A 25,244-nucleotide genomic window follows, 5' to 3' on the forward strand; every position below is an offset into this window, starting at 1 on the left:
CCATTTTACATTTGGAGTTGTGCTTTCCCTTCAAAACCTTTATTTCCATATTGCATCCTTGTGTGTTGCAAATGGACGTGACCTCAGATGCAGCACAAAGAGTACATGGTTGAGCATCTGATGTAAGACTTTGTTTTTCCCTCCTCTTAGCCTCAAAAAAATCACTTAGACCCCAAAGTGCTTGTGTTGCTCTTTGTGGGCAGAGGACCCCATTGTTGGCCAAACACTTTTATCGTGGGAAAAGCAGAAATCCCACAATGTGCCTCCACTTGGACACTGTTGTATCCCACTCACAGCATCCCAAGGACTCAGTGCCGTGACTATCACACCATCTTACTGCAGTCCTTCCCCTCCCAAGAGAAGTTTGGGGCTGTGAGGGAGCTGGCAGGGCTTAAGGTCCTCCTGCTCTACATCTGCCATCTGTTTTGGGCAGGCCTTGGTCCCTTTCCCAGGGAGGTGGCAGCATCCCTTCCCGGGGCCACCACAGGGCAGGCACATGGGGGAGGGCAGCCTTTGCTTCTCCCCTGCACGTTTGGCAGTTCAAAGGCTGCTGCTCCTCATCGCTGCTCTCAAATCAGTGGATGACACCGATGTGAATATCTGGTTATAGCACAGAGGGAACTGCGGCTTCGTAACGTGGGTTTGAACAGCTCAAGGATTGCCAGTAAGGTGCCATTTGCAAGACCTGGATTGATTTTTGAGAATTTAGGATGAAGGTAAGCCCCTTGGGAGCTGGCACATGCGGCCCAAGGGTATTAACCCCTCTTGTGTGGTGGCCGGTGCTGGACCAAGCTGCCCCATGGGCATCTGTGATGCCCCTGAGACACCAGGAACCACCTTGGGCCTTGGTGGGAAAATTTTGCTGAAAACCAAAAAACTCTAGGGAAAATTATTTGATCTTTCTTGTTTCAATGCAAATATGCTGTGTGTCTCAGTTTGGGGCTTCTTGGGTGAGTTGCAGCTACCAGTGATGTGGTGCCGCTGTCAAACTGCAGCGTGGGCCAGCCTAACCAAGAATAACTCATTTGATTGAAGTTTGCAGTTTGTAAGATCCTAAATTCTTTCCTCGTTAGCTGCTTTGACCTCTGGCGCCATTTGAAACAATTCTGTTGCGTGCGTTTTGGATTTTTAAAATTTAATAATTGATTTAAAAGTCCAAGAGTTTGGGGAATAAGAGCACCCGCGCACGACGCTGGGCTGTTCCCTGGCGGGGAGAGTCCAGGCAGAGCCCGGCCGACAGCGCGATGGGGACGCAGAGCCGGGATGGGGCCGGAGAGCCGGGATGGAGCCAATGACCCGGCAGCGATCGCGGTCCTCTGCTCCGGGGTGCCCTGGGTAGGACCCGGCTCTCCTCCTGCGCCTTGTTTCTCTGACCAGATTGGGCTAAAAGTAAAAAGTAAAACAGGAGGTGAAACCCCTTACTTCTGTTTGTTAATCTTTCTTCTTCTATCTTTCTCTTTTCTTTTTTTCCCCCCTTTTCTTTCTTTCTTTTCTTTTTCTTTTTTTTTTTTTTTTTTTTTTTATTAGCAGGGCTCCTTTTTTCTCTCTCTTTTGCCTCAATAGAAAGAAAAAAAGTTTTGTCAGCACTCCTGTTTCTTTTGTTGTTTTCTTTTTCTCAGAAGTCTTTTCTGCTTTTATCCTAATCCCAGGCATGCATGAGGGAACAGTTGTGCTCTGTTGTTTGTCTGTTCTGGTAGTTTTGAACCAGTAGGGCTCCCGCTTTGTTCTCTTTATTTTCTGAACACAGAAAGGTAAAAGAGTAGGAATAGCGATTGAAACTCTTAAGAAGAGAAACCTTCGATATTTATTTAGATTTAATTCATTTTTTGCCATGTTGGTAATAATTAAGGGATGATGACAAATAAAAAAAAAAAAAGAAGGGGAAAAAAAAAAGAACGGAAAGGAAAGAAACCTCTTCTCCCTCCTCTGAGATCAGCATTTTGCTACCCCCAGAGCATTTTTAACTTGTACCCCTCGAGACGCTGTGTTTTTAACTGTGTTGTCCAATTTATTCACTCTCTGGAACAAGACAACAATTTAACATATGCCAGGGTTGTGTTTTTTTTCCCTGCACACAGAATTTCTCCTTTGTAGAGCTGGCTTTATGATTTGAAAAGCAGCGTTAGGCTGGTTTACCTGATGCGATGTCAGCCTGATTTTTCAAGTCAGGTCTGGGTTATAAGCCTTATATTTATGGCTTTACATATGCTCTGGTGCTTCTCATTTTTTTGGGGAGCATGTTGTAGAACTGTCACTAAAGCTTTTTTGTGATTTTGTAGGTATTTCTTTACTAGTTAGGCATACTGGCTGATAAATTGCCTGAAATGTTTTAACAAATTAAACTAAAACTAAGCACAGATCCATCTGTTTCTGTTTCATCCCTGCAAAACAAACCTTTTATGATTTTGGTATCCAACATGTGCTTGTTCTCTGTTGCCATGGAGATGCTGTAGGCCCGAAATTTTTTTTTTTTTCACAGGCTCTTACGATGAAGTTTTTTTTGAGAACTGTTTTGATTAATTTTTCCTCCACTTCAACTTCTCTCTCACTTAAACTGTTTTCCCCTTTTGTTTCCCACTTGATTTATGGCAGGTCACTGTCATTTAAATAGATGCGCGTTTTGAAATTCCTTCTTTCTGTTCGAATGCAAAGAAAAAAAAAAAAGATAAAAAAAAAAATAACCCATGCAAGTCATGCTCAAAGACTTGGTTATTGTTGCTTGTTGGATTTCTGCTCTCTGTGGTTGTCGGGCCTAATTCAAAGTAATTCAGGCTACTCAGTGGGGGCAGTGCATAGCTCCACAGGAAATTATGATAGCAAAAGTCTTCCTGTAGAGCTCTACACTTGGCACTACAAAGTGCCTCGGGCTGCAGTTACCTGAATAGGGTTGAATTAGACCAGACAACCGCATCATCCCACTTCTTAATCTATTAGAGCGATATACAAGTGGCAATTGTTGATTGCAAAAATGGGATTAAGAGGCTCTTCAAGTGAATTGATTTTCTTGTGAGAACAAAAAGAGGAAAGAGAAGGCTCGTTTGAATCACACAGCCAGAAAGTTCGTGAATGGGTTCCACTCCAAATGTTAGAATTAAAGCGACCAGTATTTCCCCATGGAGCACGCAGGTGAGAGGAATAAAGTGCTGAAAAATAGAAAATTATGTCTAAAACTTAAAGTTTGCGGTGCTGTCACCAAATCTCAGCTCTCCCCCTGCCACCCCTCCCTCTCTGCTCCCGGCAACAACAACAAATCCTTGTTTCAGCCAAAGACTTTGTTGCTCTTCACCAGCCTCTGCTTATTATTCTTTAATCTTTATTTTTACCAATGTGTTTCACTTATTTATTTTGCTTTAAGTCAGGGAAGAAAAGGGGAGAACAGCTGCTATGACTCTTCCTGGTTTTCCCTGAAACTTTCTGCTTATTCCTTCCCCCACTAAGATCAAAGCAGTGCTGTGTCTCTCCCAAGGGACCTCCAAAATGTGGTGCCTGCACTGTTCCAGAGTGACTCCTCAGGAGTTTCACCCTGCCCTGCCAGTGCTTGCTTTTCCCCTCAGGGCTGCTGTTTTCCCTACAACCACAAGTTTTTTGTGGACAAGTGTCATAAATCTCCCATTAACCTCCATGTATTATCCACTGGGAAGAGCAGAGCCTGGTGTCTGGTCTCACTGGGATGTCTCCTGCTATTTATTTTTGGATGGCTCTCAGTGATGCTGGAAATCCTTTTACCTGAGCTGAAAGGCAAGTTAATGAGTGTGCATGTGGTGGGTACTGGGCTGCAGGGAACATGGTGGTGAAGGCATGTCCTGCACTGAGTGTAGCAGAGAACAGCACTCAGACAGGGCTCTCTGTCAGCGGTGTGGAGAGTAGAAATGACACCCAGCCAGAAAAAGGAGCTGCTGGAGCAGATGGAGGGAGCCTGGTGCTGTCGTTGGCATTGGGAGGGGATAGAGAGGATGGTCCCCTCTGAGACACAGGGATGAGAAACATCCCCTCCCACCGCAGAAGCATGACAGCTCAACCTGGGAGCTGGCACCAGGGCAGAGGTGCAGGGAATGAGCCACTTAAAAGCGGCTTCAGAGATTCTGGGGAGGGGAAGAAGCAGCTGAACTAGACCTTGCTCTGTGAGTTGGAGGGGATGTGTCCATCCTCATCACGTCAGCGCCAGCACAGCTGTTCAGGCTTGTTGTGGGGTTCATTTGCTCTTTGTTTGAATTTGTTGTCATAGGCTTGTTTACTCACCTGGCCTGGTAAGTGGCTTGATGAGAAGTATCTTGGAGCAGAAAGGGCTGATGGAATCAGTGTTGTGAAGTGGGGGGGGGGGCACGGCCACCAGGGAGGCTCTCACCCCAGTGCTTTGGGAAGGGGTAGAAGCAAATTTGGAGTAATAGCACCATTTCAATATTTTACTTTTATTTCAGAAGATAGTTATATTGTTGCAAAACCTTTCCTTTTGTGTAGGCAGTTGTAGGAAGGGCCTGGGTTTCTATGGCACGAGAGACCCTCTTATACCCAAAGCACCCTATGTGCACGTTCACAAGTGCTGCAAATCCAAATGAAACAAAAGACCAAATGTGTCTCCCACAGGAGGTTGAATTCATACTTCCCTGAAGCCTTCACCATGAGCAGCCACTTTAAGTCTCTTCCCAGCACATTCCAGCCCTTCCCACCTCTCACCCAGCTCTAAGAGTTTTACAGAGTGTCCTTTCCAAACACCCATGAAAAGGTTTCCCCTTTTCATCTCTTCTGCCCCACGAAAGGATTTGCCCCAAAATCCCAGTCACAGGATTCCGGGAGCACCCACCACGTGTCAGCATCCATGGGCAGCAAGCAGGCACGAACTCCTCCTTTGCAACAACATTGCTTTCTCTAACTGCAACGCAGTAATTGCTCCGTATTTAATTACCCGGGATTGCATCAGGTCTGCGTGGCGTATTTGCGTGCGCGCTATCAATTATGTCATAATAAATGAATTTCCTTTTCAGGATTCCCTGCAGCCGATGGCTGGGCTTCTGTTCCTCCTTGACTGTTCTGACTTTGAACAGGTTTATTCAGCTGTTGTCTGCTAAGCCCTACAGAAAAGAACAATAGCTTCTGATCTGCCTTTTATGGGTTATTGGGAACTGGTGGTCCGCACTACAGCTTTGGTCAGTGATTAACCAGAGTGAAAACAAACTACACAAGGCTAAGTTGATGTTGGAGGAGGAATGAACCCACTTCATTAAGGCTTTAAGAGGAAACCTTTTCTTCTTCAATGCTTGTTCACAACTTTTCAGGTCTCTATTTAATCACGTAATTCTCTCTAAGTAGGAAGAGAAGCTTGCCTCACAGCGAGAGGTCTTTTGCCACATGACAACTTAGAAAGATAAATTATATATAAATATCTTCATGGTTTTGTGGAAAGGAAACCAAATTCAGTTTTACTGCATGCAGCTAATTTACCAGTTTCTTAGGTGCTGTGGGCTTCCCAGTGTCCCACTGAAGGAGAGGAAATCTTTGCTGCAATTGCTTTAACTTTTGGCGTGTGTGTGTGTAGGGTGAACAAATCATATCTGATCAGGGCCAGACACTGGTGGCCAACAGGGGCCAAGGGCAGATGAAGAGGCAGCAATAATAGCAACCCTCCTTTACAGCACCAGTGAGCCAAAATGGAAGTGTTCCCCAGGGTGGGATTTTATTCCATCTCCAGAGAAATGACACCCTCCTGTATCTCAGGATCTCTTTTTGGCTAGCACCCCAGGGAGCTGAAAGGGAAGGCAGGAGATTTGGGGTGAATAAATTTGGGGTGAATAAATTTGGTGCTGGTGAACATGATGAGTGACTCCAGTCCATAAGGTCCAGCCCTCGTGCTGTGCTGGGCAAGTGCATCACTTTGGGGTGGCCTGTGGGCTTTTGTTTAGCATAATTTATTTTTAATTTTTTTTTTGAGCATGGCAGTTAATTATGGTTTGGAGAGCATGTGACTTCGACCTAAAGCACAGCAGTAATAAATCAAGCCACTGGCTCCTCTGGGGGTATCCAGCACCAGCAAAGTCCACTATTACTACAGCCTCTGTATTTTCAGCAGTGCAAGGCAGCAGCCCCTCCTGGCTATCAGTGTATACTGGGAGGGATATCATGTGCACTGGGAGGGATAACCCTGGGAAATGCCAGGGAGCTGCTTGCTGGGCACCTTCAGCCTTTTTACCAGTTTCCAGGACAGCAGAGATCTTCATCAGACAGATGCCCGAAATGCAAAGGGATGTGTTAATCTGGTGCTTGTGGGATGGGCATGGCTGATCCAGGCTCCTGCTCATGTGCTGGGATAAACAGGGGTTGGCTTTGGGGTCAGGATGGAGCAGGTTGTTGGTGGATGGGTGCAGGTCACCAGGTCTTCTACTTTTTCCCTCCAAGAGCTCCAGTGGAGCTGTGTAGAAGATCCCTCTGAGCAGAGGAGACTGTACCACTGGGCACTGTGCTGCTGGCAGGGCTGACCCACCTGGGTGCAGCAGTCTGCCTTCTCTGCAGTTCACTCAACACCCTGAAACTCCCCATTCAACATCCCAAATTCAGCATGAATCCTGGATTTGAGTGCTCAAAATCCCCAGCTGTGGCTGTAGGGAGACCAAAGGTGGCTTCCCAAGAGCAGGGGGCACACAGCACAGGGTGAGCCCCTGCATCCACCCCAACACCTACAGCTTTTTGAGGGCTGGTCCCTTCTCCTGCCAGCTCTGAGACATGGTCCTATTCCTAAATATTCTTCCCAGCTACCAGGAGTGGATGTATCATTCCCTCACTACTTGCCCCAAGTGATGTACATTGCTCCTCTGCTCCCTCTTTGTAGGGAAAGCACAGACCTTGATGAAAGGGCATTTGGAGAGAAGCAATCTCTAGTCCCAGTGAGGCAGGAGGGCACCAAGAATGTGAGTCTTGCCTGGGGCTCCCTGTACACTTGGAGAAGCCATGGATAGGGTTTTTCTGTGCTCTTGATTGCAGCAGTGCACCAAGGAAGGATGGACCCACCTGGGGTAGGAACAGGAAAACCATCAGTCCCCTCTTGGGGGAATGGTGGCTGCAACTAAACAGGTTGGAAGATATGGGAACAAAGAGGGTAAAACATCTGTAGAGGAGGTCTCCCACTTCTCATGAAGGCAAGAAAAGTAATGGGTGATGGTTTCCTCCTTAAATTGAACAGCAAGGGCACAGTTTTCCCTCTAGAAAGGCATTGTGAAACACGATTTTCCATAAAACTAGCAGTTTGTTTTCTACAGGTGTTTTGTAAATTGATTAATTTTGGGTACAAAAATGTTTAAATACTTCATTAGTTGAATTCTTTGAACTCGAATTAGAGGAGCTTGTTGAAATAATTTAATGAAGCGCTTTGGTAGGAGTGGAGGGGGAGGAAGGCTGGGGCTCTGGGGTGGGAGCAGCCTGGATTTGCAGCAGGTGAGGATCTGGCCCAGTGCACGGTTTGGCTATTAAATTACAGCACTAAGCTGTCTCAATTAATAATTAAAATCTATGTTTAAATAATTCATCAAAGGAAAATGCTTAAATTGCAAACTTGAGATTTTTGGGGTGAGTTCAGACTCAGGCTTCAAATGTGGGAGAAATTCAGATAGCTAATGCACCAACATGAAAACGGGATTTCAAAAGCTTCAGCTTTTGTGTTAAAATGATGAAAAGAGAGGTAGGAAAAGAGACTGCCGAGCTCCTCAGAGTGTTTGTGAACAAAATAGCACCTTTTTGGGGAAACAAAGGCAACCCCTCAGAGTCTATCAAACAGTTTATGCCCCAACTGCTGCAAAGATTGGGCAGCAAAAAGTATGAGAGATCCTTTAGATGATTCCTCCGGAGGGAAGGCTGAGCTGCAGATCGAAAAGAGAACACGAAAGGCAGATGTGCCTTGGAAAAAAAGGATTATCAGACTAGTGCCCATTTAGGAGTCTGCAGCTGAATGAGGAGGAGAAACTGAAGCCAAGTGAGACTTCCCACAGTGTTTCATATGTGGCAGAGAGGTCTCCTTGGAGACAGTGAAGGGTCTCACGGCACCAACCCAAGCTGTGCAGCATACCTGGAGATGCAGGAAGATGTATGCATCCTTCCCCCAGTGAGGTCCAGTGCCTTCCTGTGCTCATGGCAGCTGCCACTGGTCAGTGTCTGTGTCCCTGTGCAGGGGGGATATCCCACTCCCAAGCAGAAAACCCATCTGTCTGGGCTGAGTGTCAGCTCATCAAAGCCTTGCTCTGGTCTTAGACACCCAGCCCAGTAACAGTGTATCCTCTTTCAGAGCAGTGGAAGCTCCAAGGTTGAGGGAAGTGGGTTCCCCATCCTGAGCATTGCTCCTGTGCCACTGTCCTGGGGAAGGGAGGCTGACAGCAGAGTTCTGATGGACACAGCCACGCTCCTGGCACGAAGCCCTGGGGTGGGAAGGATGAACTGCACTGTCTGAGGCCTTTCTGGATCTTGCAAGGTGGAGAAGATTGTACCAACTCATGGCAAATGGGCTAGTTTGGATCTCCTTAACAAGATCTGCCCTAAGGGAAGCTGGCACTTCACCAAAATAGCAGTGGATCCACATGCTCCTGGGCCGTGTCTGACTGATATCAGGTGATGTCCAGGGTTGGTTTGGGGATCAGAAATTGTGTCGTGCTGGATGACTTTTGCTCTCAGATGTCTCTGCTGTGCCAGGGCAGTGGCAGAGCTGCCTCAAGCTTGCACTGTCTTTGCTTTGGCTGGACAAGCAATGAGGTTGGGCTGTCCCAGTATCTTGTCCCAACGCTGGGGATGGCACAGCCTGGTTTCACCCATCCTGCATGAGCCTGGTGGGCTTCTTTGCCTTTGGATGCTTGCAGGGAGACAAACCTGCCTCCTGCTGCCAAACCCCAAATCCTCCTCTCCTCATGTCCGCCAGGGATGGGGTTAGGTGTCAGTGACATGCTGTCAGCATTGTTTCACTCTCACTGTAGGGCTTGGCCACATGGATGTCTGCCTGGTTTGACTCCAAACATAAACCTCTCCGGGGCTGAATAGAGGAGGTTCCGTGGTGCAAAAGGCTGGCTTTCCCTTCACACATGAGGGGTTCGCTCCAATATGCTTTGATGTCCTGCAAAGAAGCTGCTGCAGCATCAATGGCATCTAACACAGTGACACATGTAGGGCCCGAGGGCCCCGGGAGCAGGTTTAAATAGGACCATTGAATCCATCCGCCCGTGCACACGTGACTGTCGGTGGCAGGAGCCCAGCGATCGATTGAGCTGTCAATGTGTGCCCACGGACCCAGTTTTGGACTTTCTGCCCTGTGCAAAATGATTGGTCTTGGTGCACTGGGCCTGATCCAAGCTTTGGAACAATATCTGGCTGCTCAGGGAGTGACCGGGGGGTGCAGGACCTGTTCAACGAGTGTAATTACTGCAGCGTGGCTTTCTCAAATCTGTTGAAAGGAAATAATTTAAACTGCAAATTGTTTCCCTCCATAGCTGAGCACTGCACAAAGGAAAACGTCTCCGTTCAGGGTTATTATTAGACCCCGGGGCTTTGGAGATGTTGTTCCTAATGGAGAGAGAAGTAGGCAGTGTTTAACCAACAGAGGAAATAGTGTTTAACCATAAGCATGTCTCTCTAATTTCTGCTTGCAGTCCTAATGACGAGTGGGTCTGAGCATCAAAGGCAATTTTGCTGATGCTGAGACCACAGGGATTTCATCCCTTTTACCAGGGGACATGAAAAGGCACTGTTTTCCAAGGATGGGTTTTTCCCCAGATTGCTGCTGATGGTCCAGACTTCTCCAGATGGAGATGGCCTTGGAGGCTGTGGTCCAGCCTGAAGCATGAGGGCTGTGACCAGGCAGCTCTCCCTGCAGCCTGCACACACTGCTGAGCTCTCCAGCAGCTACCCAATGCCATCACAGTCTTTTTGCACAGCGAGTACCTGAGCAAGCCTGGCTGGTCCAAAGCTACCTCCTCCAGGAGGAAATGTGAGTTTGTATATGACACAGTGATGGTGATGGTGCTTTTTCTCCTGTGTGGGGATGTTTGCCCATATGCCAAGTGCCTGTCAGCACTCTTTGGAGCACAGAGAAGAGATATTTGGAAAACTGGACCCATGCACTCAACCCATGAAGTGATGCCCGAGTAGGGGGGCAGGCTCTATGGGGGATGAGGTTATGACCCAGGTTTATTAAGGACATCAGGTGTCTGTTGGTTTTGGATACTCATTGTGGCTGCAGGACCTCACTTTTCACCTGGGAACAGTTGGACAGAGGCTCTCAAAGGAGAAGGGTATTTTACAGCAAGCAGCTCTTTGTGTCTCTGCAGAAAGCATGTACTGGGAGGGTGGTGGAGCTGCTGCTCCTGGGACATCAAGACTCACTGGTATGCAGAAGAGTGAGCATATATCAGCTTTGAACTATGCTGGGTCCATGAGGTAATGTGCCATCTCTGTTTCTTCGTGAGTTGGAGCGCTTTTAATTCAAAGTTTGCCTTTGCAGAACTTCTTTAGCAGATGTACACAGTGGAGTGTGTTCGGGGAGGGGTTTGGATGATGCTTCTCAGAGAGACTATGGATGATGTTGGGCTTTTTCTACACTTGTGGGAGCCTTGAATCTTGCTGGGATGCTGCTGAAGTGAGGCCTGGAAGGTGATGCCAGGGTCTGTGGGACCCCCAAGGGACAGCGTGCTGGCGAGCCTTAGGAGAGATGACCAGGGCAGCTGGGGCAGTGCAGCCAGTTGTGATCCCTGAGATCAGCTACTTGCTGAGTGGGCAATGGTCTTGGGCTGATCCTGACTCCTTGCACAGCCAAGGAGAGCTGTCTTGGGGTGTCAGCACCCTGAGGATGGCCCTGCCTTAGTGTCAGATCTTCATCAAAACCCGCTGCCTGTGCAGAAATTCACAGATCTGATAGTGGGGATGCTGTCGGGAGACCCTGCCCAGAGCTGGATTAACTTCAAGCCCAAGTGGGGGGGTCGAGGGGGTGGGGGGATCACTTCTCTGGCCACGCAAGGCAAGCTTCTGGCTCTGGTAACTCAGGATTAGTGCTCCACAAAGGGAGGGTAGGAGCATTATAGTGAAATGTAGACTCTCCATAGGAGGCACCCATACATCCCAGCGGTGCGGGGAGGGAAGGGGGGGAAGAAAGGCATCTGCCAAGTTTGCCGAGGGAGCCAGATCGCCCTCACCACTGCCCAGATGCAGGTGTCAAACCTGAATAGAACGGGTGGAAAGCACGGCGTGGGTACCTGCAGGTAACACCCCGGGGCATGCCCTGCCTCGGTCCCACAGCACAGAGGAAAGGATGTGTGGGAGGTGGGAAGAGAAAATGTGTTTGCCTCTGTGTGGGTGTATAGGGGTAATGTCTGCTGGGAACTGTAGTTAGAGAATGCACGGTCAAGTGTGAAACAAGAAACGAGGTTAATGCTGCACAGAAGCTGGCACTGGTTATCTCCACACCCCTGTGTGATGAGTACATGCACTGTGATGTGGGCTGGTCCCGTGTCCCATGGGCACAACACCCACCTGCACTCTCCACGTGGGCTGGGGGAGAGGAGTAGGATAAGAGTTTGTCATGAGAGAGTGTTTTTCCCCCTGTTCTCAAAGTTTAATTTCATCATGAGAGTGCTTTTGTTAGAAAACAGGTGGGGAACTTCTGCTGGGTTGAACGCTGTTGTCCTCTTCCACTGCTCCTTGCAGGTTAAGTTTCCATCAGCCTCTGGCATAACAGGTGAAACACGGCATTCCCTGTGGAGATGCTCAGTGCTGGTAATGCCTTGCTTGGGGAGCTGGTGCCTAAATAAAATCTCCAGCTTTCTGGAGGATGCTAAAAGGGTGAGGGCTCTGACTGGATGGGGATATGAAGGGTGCACAACTTTGCAGCTGGGATGGGAGGAAAATGCCTATGAGCACTAGTGAAGTCTCCTCGGGTGCCTCTCTGCACCCGCTGCTTCCTCCCAGGGCTCTGGGGACACTGGGAAGCAGTGGTGGGGCTCTGGGGAATTAGTTAATTGGGTTTAACTGCCTTCATCTTCCATTGGAAAAATGGCACGCACAATCATGTATGTAATTATCTGTATAATTATATAGGTATACATATATGAAGTCAGAAGACTTTTTGTGAATAGGGACCTTGGAGGGTAAATACAGGACTGAAACCCAAGAATCTTAATTTTGCCTCAAATTTTGGCTATACTGTTTCTATAGAGACCAAAAGGAAGCTTTGGCTCCCCCACTCAGCTATTAAAGTTTAGTGCATTGAAAACTGTCTTCATGCTGTGATACCCTTTCACGGAGTAGAATAGGGTCTGAGCTAATCCATGAAAGTTGTCATGCTATGAACTAGTAGTCAAGCTTTTTCCTTTCAATTGAGTCTAAAACTATACTGTACTTCACACTTGATTGGCCCTTCAGATGGCAGGACTCAATATCCCTGCTGGAAATAAGCTCGTCTTCACACAGTGATGTTGAACGTGGAAAGATCTTGTTTCTGTGGCGTAATTACAGGCACTGCAATATGAAAGTCGTCAGGATGAGATTTTTTAAATTTATTTATTTATTTTTCCTGGTCTAATTAATATATTTCAAACTTTGCTTTCTTCTCCTCAAAGACTGGCGAGGTTTGGGTGCGATGCTAGCAGCACGCCGAGAACTGGACCCGAGCAAAGGCTCCCACTTGCTGGGGAGCTTTTCTCTCCTCAGTGTTGCACGTACAAACGTAGCAAGGCAAAGTTATCATCAGCACACCCGCCTCAGCCTTCCCCCATTGAGTGTACTGTAGCAAAGGTAATGAATGGGTCTTTTTTTTTTTTTACTTTCTTCCTTTTTTTTTTCTTTTTTTTTTCTTTTTTAAATATTTTATTTATTTATTTTTCCCTCCCATCTATCAGGATAACTGTATAAAGCAGGGTTTTTGCACTGGGGGAATTTTTCTAATGGAAATCAGCCCTTCCTTTGACCTTAGCTGCTACTTGTGCATGTTCACAGGGGCTAAATCGATCGTGAGGACAGTGGACCGTCATTAAGGTGGAGCAGCCGCAAGACTCTCGATTAAGACTTCACCAGTGAAAAGTTACTGTATTTTTATGATTAAATTTTTTAATGGGGGAAAAAATGCCTTGAACTGTATAGACCAAAAGGGGGCACCAAGGTATTAAAAAAAAAAAAAAAAGTGGTGCTGGTTTTGGTAGTTTACCTATACAAACTGTGATGGTTTCTGCTGTAGCTTTCTTGCTTAGTGTAGTTCCTAAACGACAGCAAAAAAAAAAATCTCCTCAAAGTTTATGTGAATTTCCAGTATTTCCACTCTGCTGCTGTGACCACTTTGATTCAACGGGGGAGGCTGCTTTGGGGATTTCTTCTGGGCTTTTTTTTTTTTTTTTTGGGTTAATCCTCATCAGTTAATTTTTTATGATTTGGAGAGTTTTTTAAATGTAGAGTTGGGTTGTGTGGGCTTTCTTAATTTAGAAGTGATGCTTTAGAGAATAAGCACCAGATTAATTTAGTTACATAAATCTTCAAAGTGCTCTCTGTCTTTTCTGGAGTGTTCAGTGTTGCCTCTCTCACCACTTTTAAACACAAGTCTGCTGTTTGCTTTTGGCTGCATTTAGCCTCTTCCTGGGTGTAAGAGGATTTCTCCTTAGCTGGCTGTGGGATGAAACGGAGGGCACAGGTAGGGACAGCGTTAAGCCCCCTCTCTCCATTTGGGAAGCCAGCTTTAATTACAGCCTCATTTATGGGTGTCTCAGCCCTGCATCGTGGTCAGGACAAGGCAGAGGCACTGGAAGAAATTCTGCCCTGTGACTAACAGGACACCAAAATGTCTCTTCTCCCACCGCTGCGAGAAAGGGATGAAAGAGTAGAACAAACCTATATTTCATCCATTTTCCCTCCCCGTCCCACAGCCAGATTTGGTTAAAAGCTTTCTCGGTGTGAAAGGCTGCGGCGCAGGAAGGGCGCAGAGCAACTGTGCTCTCGAGTCTGGGGGGTTTTCCTCCTCTCCACTACGAGGGGTTTTATGGTGCACGGTGCACATTTATAATCCCCATTTTTTACAAGCATCGAGCACGTAAAATGCCAGTCAGATGGTTGTAGCTATTTTGTAATTGCTGGGGTTTTATTTGTGCCTTTGTAGCTCTGCATATACAAAGTTCTTTCGTAAAATTGTCAGATCCTATTATTTTTCACAACAAATTGGAACAAGTTTGTTTTCCTTTTTTTTATGAAACCACCTTTATTAGTTTTTAAATAATTTAGAAATGAAAGATGGGGTGTTTTCAAGCACTGAATATAATGTTTTATAGTTTAATTTGTACTGAGAGCTAAGCCTTATTTTTAGTTTTGTTGTGTTACCTAATTTATTGGATCGTATATTACATAATGCAAGGCAACTGAATAGCTGAGGTTAATAATTTTGATATATGTGGCTAATTAGTTTGGAGGGATCTCAAATTTTTTTTAAAAAAGCAGAATCTACATATCTAGTTTAGATTTCAGCAATAATGTTAAATGCAGCAGGTATCTAAATTGAACTATTCATACAAAATTGTGAAATTTACTTTTAAAGCATTAGTAACTTGATATTTTTTAAAAAGGGACTTATCCTTTGGTATCTCACAATTTGTTCACAAAAGGATACACTTGTCTTATCTGTCCATCATTTATTAACAACACCTACAAAACTGCAGGGCACGAACCTGGTTTGTTCTGTGGTTTAAGAAATGGCATTTTGATCCCATCAGCTGCCTCCCAAGAAATGCAAAGTTGTTGCTGTTTTGGCTGCAAGTGCTTTGTAAGGAAGTGTGGAAACAAGGAGAGACTTTAAATACCATAAACTAGCCTGAGGAGTTTAGTTGGAAAAGTCATTTGTTGACTATCTAATTTTCCTCTTCCAGTTTTGTTGCAGTTTTAAATTACTCCATGCTTTGAGTCTATTATTACTTTATTCTAATTTAGCTTTTTCAACTAAATGGTTCCAAATAGTTTTTGAATTTAAAAAATTTCCTTCTGTTTTTGCAGTTTACTTTGAAAAATGATCACTAAACAGTGTTAGACTTCAGCTATTCTTTACATGATAATAATAATAATAACAAGAACAATAATAACAACAACAACAATAATAATAATAATAGTCCTCCTACTGAAAGCACTAAAATATTGTGCCTTTACCTTCTTCTGTACTGTTTGGCTGATTGTAAATCTACCTTACACAACTCCAATCATATTTTAAAGGAATGCCATAATTTATTAAACCAGTTAACAAAAATGTGTAGGTAAAGAAAACTCATTCAAATGTGAAAATGAACCACTTCAATCACAAGCTACAGAAAGCTGATTTATCAGGTTAAATTCCCTTTCTGCAATGAAAAGCATTTTGCTCTGGAATAGACTTGCAATCTAAAATATTTTTTTTTCTGAGAAGCAGAGAGGGGAAATAAGAATAAAATAGGAAGCTTTCTTAGATTTGTCTACATATCTTGCTACAACTGCAAAATAAGGTTTTGTCTCTTCATTACAGAGGTAAGCATTGCCTCTTTTGCTCCCGTGCAACTCGGATAAATTGAAAGTGCAGATGTATAAAATGTGCAGGCAGAATTTGAAATCCAATTTCCCCCCCTTAATTTACAACTGTAACCTGTGGAAAAAAAGGTTTGAAAATTGGATACTGCAAATGCTTTCAATTTTATTTTTTTTTCCTATCCCCTGTGTATGTGCTTTTTAAGGGATGGGAGGACCTGCTTTGGGTGCTGCGTTGTCACCTGAATTTTTGTTGCTTGTAGCACAGAGAAAGGAAAAAAAAATCTGCCTTCGTGCTACTCCAGTGGCATTGGCACTTCACTGAATCCAGCTCCCTTGCAGACGGATGTATCAGTGGATGAATTTGCTGCTGATTTCCAGTGTGCTCTGCATGAGCGGGAGCAGCTTTTTGTTTTGTTGAAAAACAAATCAAGAAGCAAAAAAGGCAAGAAAACCATTTCCAACTTCTCGTTTGGTTAAATGCCTAGGATACAAGTTTTCTGTGCCCATGGCTGTGTGTTGGGAGGCTATGAACCCTGCAAAAGCTGGCAAAGCACATCGTTAGAGTCCTAATCCAGCTGTATTTTAATTTTCCGGGCACAGCAGAGCACTTACTTGCCGTGTCTCTCTCCGTCTCCCTCCCTAACGTTCATGCAGAAAGGAAACTTAATCTCTCCAGTGACCCTGCTTCTGTTCTTCAGCTCATAAAAGCCAAAAAAAGTCAAGCCAGAGGCTCCTAAATGTGGCAGATCCTGTAAATTACCCTGTAGCACTGACAGGATAACACCTTCCAGGGAACAGCTTTTTGCCCAGACTCTGAGTTTTATTCCCTTTTGTGAGTTTAAGAGACACTCTCGATACCCAAATGCATGTGTCCGTATGCACAGTATTTGATCTATAACAAATTGTTTTATTATGCACAACGACTGGAGATAATTATGATGGAATACAAATTTTTAAATGAATTCCAGGGTGTTGGATGCCTCATTACCTAGGCAGAGAGGAAAGCTGCTTTATTTCTGGCTGCAGAAGCAGAGACACAATTTGATCAGTACATTTAGAAATAAAATCCTAATGTCTCGTTCCAAAGTGGGCAAATTAAATGCACAACAGAGGAGCAGTTTTAACACTGCCATGTGTAATTAGCGACTCAAATGTAGGCAGATATCGTTAGATTTTTTTTTTTTTTGCTTGCTGCTGATTAACCTAATATTGGTAGGGAACGAGGAAAGAACTGGGTTCTGGCGAGGTGGTTAGGACAGCAGCCTCGAGTACGAGCTGGATTCGGTGGTTTTATAAAAATGTGCAAAGTAAAAAAAAAAAAACCAACGCCATTCCTTTCTGCTCCTTGCTTTGACACCGCCTAAATTAAATGCAGAGTTGCGTTGGCTTTGCACGTTGTTTTTTGCTCGTTTGACATTTAATACTGTTGTATCAGGACCGCTCATCTCAGCCGAGATACTGAGGGGAAAATACGCAATTTAGACCAAATGTGCGAGGGACCCGCCGAAGCCAATGTCTGTGCGAGCAGGGAGGGAGCTCGCGTGGGCTGTAAAAGGCAGATTGCCCCCAGGACGTGGCTGGGCAGTGCTGCTGCCAGCACGGCACTGGGACACGGGCAGGTCTGTGGCACCGCTCCCTGAACAGGCTCTTCCTTCTGTAATTGGTACTTCCTAACGCAGAGGGGTAAAATGCGCTCTCTCCATGAAGCTCCCATTAATCTGGCATATAAAGTATATTTTTAAAGTTTATTGTAAACAGCAGAGTTCTCCGGGCTTTTTTTACTATCCCAAGCGCTGCAACGCTAGCACATTCAATAAATGTCATGTTATTGTATGTCTGAAGTTCAGAAAAAAAAAAAAAAGGGTGAGGGGGGGCGGGTTACTTGCAATCTGTAATTAAATCCAGCGGGAAGTATTTCCTGAATGGCAGAGACCTTTCACACTCTGTTACCTAATTCTTTACAGGTGATTTTTAGCCCCCCCCCCTCCCCAATCCTCCTTCCTTTTTGGCACTGGGAAGTGGTAGTCATAGCAAAACTGGCTGGATTTCGGAGCGAGAAAATGCTCTCTGCTGTCTGATAGTGAAATTGGTTAATGTTATGGTTAGCTCTCAGAGTGAGAAAAAGTAATTTCACATTTATTCTTTCCTCCACAAGAAGTAAAATATGACTGGAAGTACTGGCAGATAATTATTTTTCTTCCCAAATAACCTTCTTTTGGTTCAAAAAGAGCTGGACGCAACACTGTACGTTCCCCTTTTGTGCTAGAAATGATGGAGGGCAGCGTGGGGAAGGGGCTGCTCCCCCGCCTCTGTTTTCCAGCCCTTGGGTACCTCCAGCCCCGTGGGGCAGGGGAGGTTCTGCCACGGCCGTGGTCTCTTGCCCATGTAAACCCTCTCCCCGGCACAACAGGGAGCAGCCCATGCACAGGGCGGCCTTTTCTCTCCCGAGGAAGAGTCCGCCTCTCCCCTTCAACCTGCTTTGCTGGAAGAAGGGCTTTCCCAGGCGAAATAACTCACTTACTTTGGGAGGAGTCTTTTGTGGCCTTGCTCTCATATTGTTCTTTCAAAAAGTGGCCCTTTTTCCCCCCCTCCCCAAAGAATAAAGTGATGCAAAGGAATACAATTGGCACAGCAATGACTTGGGCTGTTACATGCAGGTCTGATTTGATACATGAGATCAGTTGCTATAGTATAATTCTCCTCTGGTTTCCTTCCAAGCTTTGTGCTGAGCTTCTCTCCCAGTGTTTTGATAATATCTTCTGAAAACTGAGCGACTCAAGAGTCAGTTAAAACCATATTTCTTCCAGGCAAATAAATGTATAAATGCTCCCCAAACGCGCTTGCAAGCAGAAATGTCAGCTAGTGTTCTCCAGATATTTTGATGTTGATGAAATAACATTTTGCATTGACAAAGATGGAAATTTAAAGTAATGACTTGGTGCAACAGCCTTCAAAACAGTAGATAAAATTCAGCAAAATTTCTTTACTCTTGATGGGAAAGATTGTTTTAATTTTAAAACATCTAAATTAAAAAAAACAGTTTTACTCAGTTTAGGAATGTTCCTGACCTCTTGGGAGCATCTCTTTTGCCAGGCTTTCACCACCAGATCTTTGAGGCAGTGGTTGCCTCAAATGCTGCTCCTCTTGTTTTGTGTTGGACACCCAAGTCCATCACATGGAGGTTACTGCAGCTCCCTGGCTTGGACGCCTCAAAACCAAATGTGAGAGCAAATCTGCCCTTTGAAGTCAACAGCTCTGGGGGAAACCAAGTCATAACATAATTTTTCATATAAATGGTGCAGAAATTCCTTCTTGCCTCAACATCAGCATTACTACTTGCTCCATGGCTGTATCTGTGGATGGTGCTGCTAAAACAGTACCAGGGGTTTGGAGAAGGAGGAGATCTGGTGTTCTTCACTTCCCACATGGAAACCAGGAAAACTGCCACTCTGGTATTGCCACAGCTGAGTTGATTTGCCTCTTGGGATGCTGGTGAGTCCTAGAGCTTTGTAAGATCATGGGAGGAACAGAATGTCAGTGCTGAGCAAGGAACTGCTTTATATTGACCACTGCAGGAGCAAAACAGTGGCTTGTTCATACCAACCATGGCATGTGTGTGCAGGAGGTCCCAGGGGAGCTGGCACATAGTGGGACAGGGGCAGACACTGCTTTCCCTGCTCTTGCAGCTCTGGGATGTTTATAGTGGTGTGCAGGAGTGAAATCCATAGTGTGTGTCCCTGTCTCTTCCACATGGTTACACGCTTTCTGGAGGGTACATCAGAGCTGTCATGTGGTGTCTTGCCCCACAAATGGTCTGTGGCCTGCAGGAGGCTTTGCCTGCAGGTTGGGCTGAAGATCAGCCAATAACAAACCCCATCGGTGCTGTATGGGTGGAAACAAATGACAGTCACAAAGCCCAAATGAGGGTGACTTCTCTTGACCTGCCCATGATTTGGGTAAACAGTACTTCCTTCTGGTCCCCCAAAATGCATCTGCTTCCCACCCCTTTCCTTGCTGGCTACAAACCAGAGTGCCTGCTATCTTGTGGAGCAACTGATCTCTTTGTTGTCACTGCAGAGCCCGAACAGCCCAACTAACAAATGTAGGACTGGGTTTGGGTACTTTGCTATTATCTGTTCTTAGCACAAAGTGGAAGTACCTTGTCTACACCAAACCTTACTCATTTATACTTGGCTTATCTGCAAATTCCATAATTTACATACACAGAACAGTGATTTTTCCACTTTTATTAGCAGTGACTAATAGCAGAACACTGCAGTGAACCCTCCCCTTACTCCAACTTCATTACTTTTACAAAATAGACTACAGCCCACTTACTCGAAGACGCTTTGCTCAGAAGAATCATTGATGATTAAAACCAAGCTACACTTGTCAAAATAAATTAGTGGAGTGCATTTTGAGAGGCAGCAGCCCTTCCTCCTTACGGTGGTTGCCTGCCTTGCTAATTTGCACCGCGCGGAGACTTGCGGTGGGACGGCGGCACTGGCGGAGGCCGCGCGGTGCCACGTGGCAGCTCTGCAGTGCAGGAGGGGTGTGCAGAGCAATTTGTTTTCTCCTGTGTTTCATCGTACTTTACCAGTGTGACATCAGCTGTGAGTGTAATCAAACTTCATTGATGCAGGAGGTTGATTCACTCATTGATTTGCAGAGCTTGGGTTCCCCCAGGATTGCCTCTGACTCGCGTGGTGTCTCTGGGTTTAGCACATGGATGTGGAGTCAGCTGGGGGCTGGATGGAGATGTGGGGAGCTCCCTGTTGACTGGGAGATGAGGTGGCACAGAAGTGCCTTTATTTTCATCAATGGTGTGGAATGAATTGTACTCATGAAACTTGCTCCAGATCTTCCACAGGGTAATATGTAAACAAATGGTTGCACTCAATGATCTTAGAGGTCTTTTCCAACCTTAATGGTTCTGTGGTTCCATGGAGAAACAGAAAGCAGCTGGAGACAGCTAGTGAGGGGGTGATGCAGGAACATGCCTGGAGGGCTGTATTTGGGACATCCTTCAGTTCCTGTGGGTGCTGTGGGTGTAACTGGCTCACTCACTTTGTTCCCCCATACCTAAGAATATAAAACCCTTTAGGTTGGAAAAGATCTCTAAGACCACTGAGTTCAACATTAACCCAGCATTGCCAAGACCACCATTAAACCATGTCCCCAAGTGGCACATCAACACATCTTTTAAATACCTCCAAGGACAGTGAATCCACCACTGCTCTGGGCAGCCTTTTCCAATGCTTGACAACGCCCCCAGTGAATAAATAACTCCCAACATGCAGTCCAAACCTCCTCACATGCCACCTTTCCTTTATAACATGGCTCATCAGAGTTGTTTTTTGGAGGAGCACTCGTTTTGATTTCCAGGTGCAGTGGTGGTGATACAGAGATAGGTGTGTAAAGGACTTGGTTCTCAACTACTAGCAGTGTGTTCACAGCAGTATATGGGGACAATATTATAGGCAAAGCAGAATTTTCCAGACCAAGCTTCCTTTTTGGACTAAAGCAAGGGAAGATGAATTAACACCTGCAGGTATTAATTATGCTTTCAGTGGCTCTTCTAGGGCACAGGCTGAAAGCACAGAGTATCTCATAACCTGAACTGAGCAGTCAGGAAAGAGGGGCCAAATCTGAAATATCTTTTGACACTTAAGGCTTTAAAGTGTTGGTGAAGGAGGAAAAAGATAAAAATTATCACCACCTTAACTAAAGGAGGTGGAAAAGGTGTAGGCAGAGAGGTATTTTGGCATTTCTTCTGTGTGCATGGAAATGGTAAAATGCTGTGAAAGGCTGCCACGGGATACAGTGAGGGTTTGACTTTCTGCTGTGGATTAGATCCAAAATGCTGTTCCTCATTATCAGGCTCGCAGTAGGTGAGGGTCTGTTTTCCAACTGCCCTAGTAATTTGGGTGGATGGCATTTCTGTGAGAAAGGGTCTGTTGCAGGCAGCGAATCCTCAGCTGTGGGATCATGAGCGACCCCACAATGCCAATCCTTGTGGTGCACACCTTGATAAGAAGACTCTTATTCCCCTGCAGGGAGGCTCCTCTGGAGGAGCATCCTGGATGTACGGGATTCAGCAGCCTCAGTCTTGCTGCAAAAGTGATGCAAACCCTGAGGAATTCAAATTGCCTGTCTTGGAATAGGGCACCTAAAGTGATGGGTTGGGTGTACCAACTCCTAATAGAAAGAAATAGCAGATTGCAAGCGTTTAGAGGAACTGTATTTTATGAGGCAAAATTAAGCCCTTTTTTTAAAAAACAAAAGAGTAGTAAAGCAAACATCATGGGGAATGGAGTAGAGGTAATGCAATAGCTTAATTGAAAAATTAACTCGAATTGGTGGAGATATGACTGCTGCTCTCTGGACTTAAATTGGCTGGAGGAATGTAAACAAAAGACAACGAGAAACAGGATTTGGTTGAGGAGAGGTGCTGCATTGCTGCAGACACAGCAATGGTGTATCCCCTCTGAGGAGCATGCAGACGGTGGTACGGGGTGGAGAGCAGGAGGCACAAAAAATCATTCTCAGGAAAATCCTGGCTAATACATTAAAGAAAACCAGCCCTTCATGTGTGCTCTCTGTAGGAAAAAGGCGATGGAAGAGATGGGAGCCTTTGGGAGTGGTAGACAGGACTTGGAAGCATAAGGTGATGTAGAGTGCAGATGCAAGGGGTGGCCAACGCCCTTCCAAAATCCCCACCCTGGTGAGCCAGCCAGCCACGCCAGGACCCTTCTCTCAGTGAGGTGGGATTTCACTGAAATGCCACTAATGCCCATGAACCACCAGATCAAACAAACCTTTATTTTTCCTCCCTCTCAAACCCCAGTTATCTATTGGAACCAGATGCATTTTTTTCCGCAGGAATTTCCAAGCAGGGAAGGCCAGGCTACCTTGTTGCAGTCAGAGAGGTGACGGTCTCCCCCCGAAATTTTTGCTTTTTCAGGCATATGGAAATGCAGCCTTTTTCCTTGCAATGAGAAAGGTTTGCCAGGAGAAGTGTTCAGCGGACACTTGTTGTTGAGCAGAGCTGGGATCACTTTGAGGGGCTGAGACACAGTGCCCTGTAAACTTCACCCACTGTATTCACTGAGACGTCGCAGCTCCCTACACTGAATTATTATGTTCTCCTTTGTGTACCTTAGTCACGTTTATTTTTTTTAATCACATGGAGTTCGTTTTCAATTTTTTTAAATTTTTTTTTAATAATATTTATTTCATTTAGAGCTGTTTCGAGGTGATAGACACCTTTCTAGGTAGCGGCTTCTTACAACGTATAAGCCCGTTTATCAAAGGCAGGATTTGCTGCTGTTGTTTTTCTATTAGGGAGGAATTACACTAAGCCTGTAGCAGACATTTTGTGTTACCATGGCAGCCCATATTTCCTACAGGGTTGTGACCTCTAATGACTACAGTGGAAAGCTAGGAAAAATGGGGACTCTTTGAAGATTAGTAAATAAATGCATACTTATGCAAACTATCCAAGAGATGGCTAAACTATAAGAGAGAGAATGGCACGATTCTGAACACTGAGTAAATGGGTCTTTGTAAATACCTGTGTTTTTTAAAAATCACCTTTCATTTCTCCATGCTTTTAAAAGGCTGTTTTGTTTCCATCAAAGTGGCACAGTGAACACGTTTTCTGCATAGGGCCTGTATTATTTTTCATGTAATGAAACAGAAATACAGAGTTCAGAATTTCAGCAAAAGATGTTTCCTACAATCTAAATCATTCTTTTTTTATAGCCTTTTCAAATATTATTGCCATCGTGATTGAATTTTCAGTGTTCTTTTAGTTCATCATTGCTAGATAAAATAAGGCAGCAGAATGTACTGAACTTTTAAACAGACGTCTCAGTGGGAGCTGTCTTTATTCTTTTAAAATAGCGTAGTAAAAAAAAAAAAGTCTCTGTTTTTAAAAAGAACAGATTGATTTTTACGTATGGGATTTAGTAAAAAGGAAAAATTGCACCTATCGAGTAGTACACAGTACTTGTTTTGGACCATTAAAATATCTACAAAGGTGTTTTATAGTATTTGTTTGTGAATTTTAAATGATCCTGCATTGTACTCTGCAGTGATCTCCTAAATTGTATAAAGCCTCAGTAGACATGCTGGTACTCTGTGCATCTTCAGTTAATGACCCTTTTCATGTAAGCACAGCTGTTGCAATGTAAAAAAATAAATTAGCAAAATGTGCCTTTTCTCCCTGCATCTTGCCTTTACTTTTCTGTGGATTTCAGCATTTTTCCCGTTCAGTCAGTAACTTTCCAGGCTCTGGCAGCCCAGATATGTGGTACAAAACTCTCTCCCATCGATGCTGTCAGCAGAAAAGGAGCAGATCAAGGTCTTACAAAACAAAACCAACATTGGCCAGATCCTGAATCTCTTCCTCTCCTGCCAGGAATAGTAGGGTTGAGACAATGCTACTGCTCCTTAGGATGGAGGTTGTTTTGACCCTTTTCTCTTCTTTTAGAGAGTAAAACAAGTCCTGCTTCTCTCTCTGCATGGCTGTTAAAGCTTTTCCTGGCAGCTGAGTTCTTCCAACACGAAGGTTTGCCTGCTAACCAGCCTCACCTGAGGTGTGGGGTGTGTGCAGACCTGCCCTCTACTTGATCCCAGGCTATTTGAAAATCCTGCTGTTGGCTTCTTGGGCTCCCACAGGATGTGTTCTACTTTTTAAAGCTCAAAAAAAGTCCTGAAAGACAGGGGCCGAGTGCATGGCCCCCATCTGTGTGTTGTGGGTCGCTTGCCTCAACCATGAAGCAACCCTACACCCCCACCCATCCTTGAAAACGTAGTTTCCAGCCCAAATTATTTGACAAATCTGACCCAGACTAGCTAATAGTTTCAGTGTGACCAAAACCACGTATCTGATGAATTTACAATTCATCTGAAAACTCTTGCTTTAGTGAAGTCCAAACATAGAGGGGAAGCTGGTGGTTAAGGCAGCAGGGAGGAAGAGAGGAAAAGAAAGCTGGGGAGGAATGCTGGGGAGGCTGAAATGGCATACTGACGTGGCAGAGCTCTTTGGAAAGGGGTCTCCCTGGTGGAGGACCTGGTGGAGCTTCAGTTTGCACATTCTGGTTGGGGGCCCCCGTGTCCTGGTTAAGGGGAGACCCCTCCACTCCTTCCAGTGGTCCTGTGAAACTGTTCTGTACTTCCTGTGGTTAATATTTTTCTTTCTGTTTTGTTTTGAAGGGGGTTTTTCACTAGTCCTTGAAAGCAAAATGTTTTTGTCCCTGCTGACGTGAGGTCAGAGAGATGCTTGTGTTAAACGAAAAGGACAGTGGGCACTTCTGAGAACAAAGTGGAGGGATTTTACATCTGGTGGGGTGGAGCAGCACTAAATCACTGCTGGTTTTTTAGTGTGGCAGCTGGGCAGACCATTCTGTGATCTCCCTTCTCCCAAGTCACTGTCACTTAGAGCCACTGCCACCCCCAGCACCCTCGTGGGCTCTCTGCAGCTCACCCTGCAGAGCTGCCTGCTGGGCAGCAGCAATTTGGAGACGTGATGGGACCATCAGGAGGGCAAATTGAGGACCTTTGGGAAATGCAATGGCTTCTGCATGTCCTGCTCCTGGTTTCTGCCAGCTGAGAGCCTGCAGGTAGAACAGATGGGGTTTGGCACAGGCCTGTGCCATTGCTCTAGAAAAGCAAACCATTGCTCTAGGAAACCATACCATTCCAAAAGACAGCAAAGTTACACCTTTAGGAGCCTAAATTTCTGCCTCTCCCAGGGC

The 25,244-nt window shown here is 45.3% G+C and overlaps 2 long non-coding RNA genes across 2 annotated transcripts in view; one reads left to right on the top strand and one right to left on the bottom strand.

Moving 5' to 3' along the window:
- The window catches only part of LOC135421498 (uncharacterized), a 103,339-nt gene that overhangs the window by 17,354 nt on the left and 60,741 nt on the right, over positions 1–25,244 (top strand). The window lies entirely within an intron of this gene.
- Positions 1,119–4,856, bottom strand: LOC135421196 (uncharacterized). Its single transcript, XR_010433896.1, has 3 exons — positions 4,802–4,856; positions 2,395–2,636; positions 1,119–1,383 (listed from the first exon to the last, which is right to left on the bottom strand). It is a non-coding gene; the product is annotated as an uncharacterized LOC135421196 (long non-coding RNA).

This window comes from Pseudopipra pipra, chromosome 13 (assembly GCF_036250125.1).
Source record: "Pseudopipra pipra isolate bDixPip1 chromosome 13, bDixPip1.hap1, whole genome shotgun sequence".
NCBI lineage: Eukaryota > Metazoa > Chordata > Aves > Passeriformes > Pipridae > Pseudopipra > Pseudopipra pipra.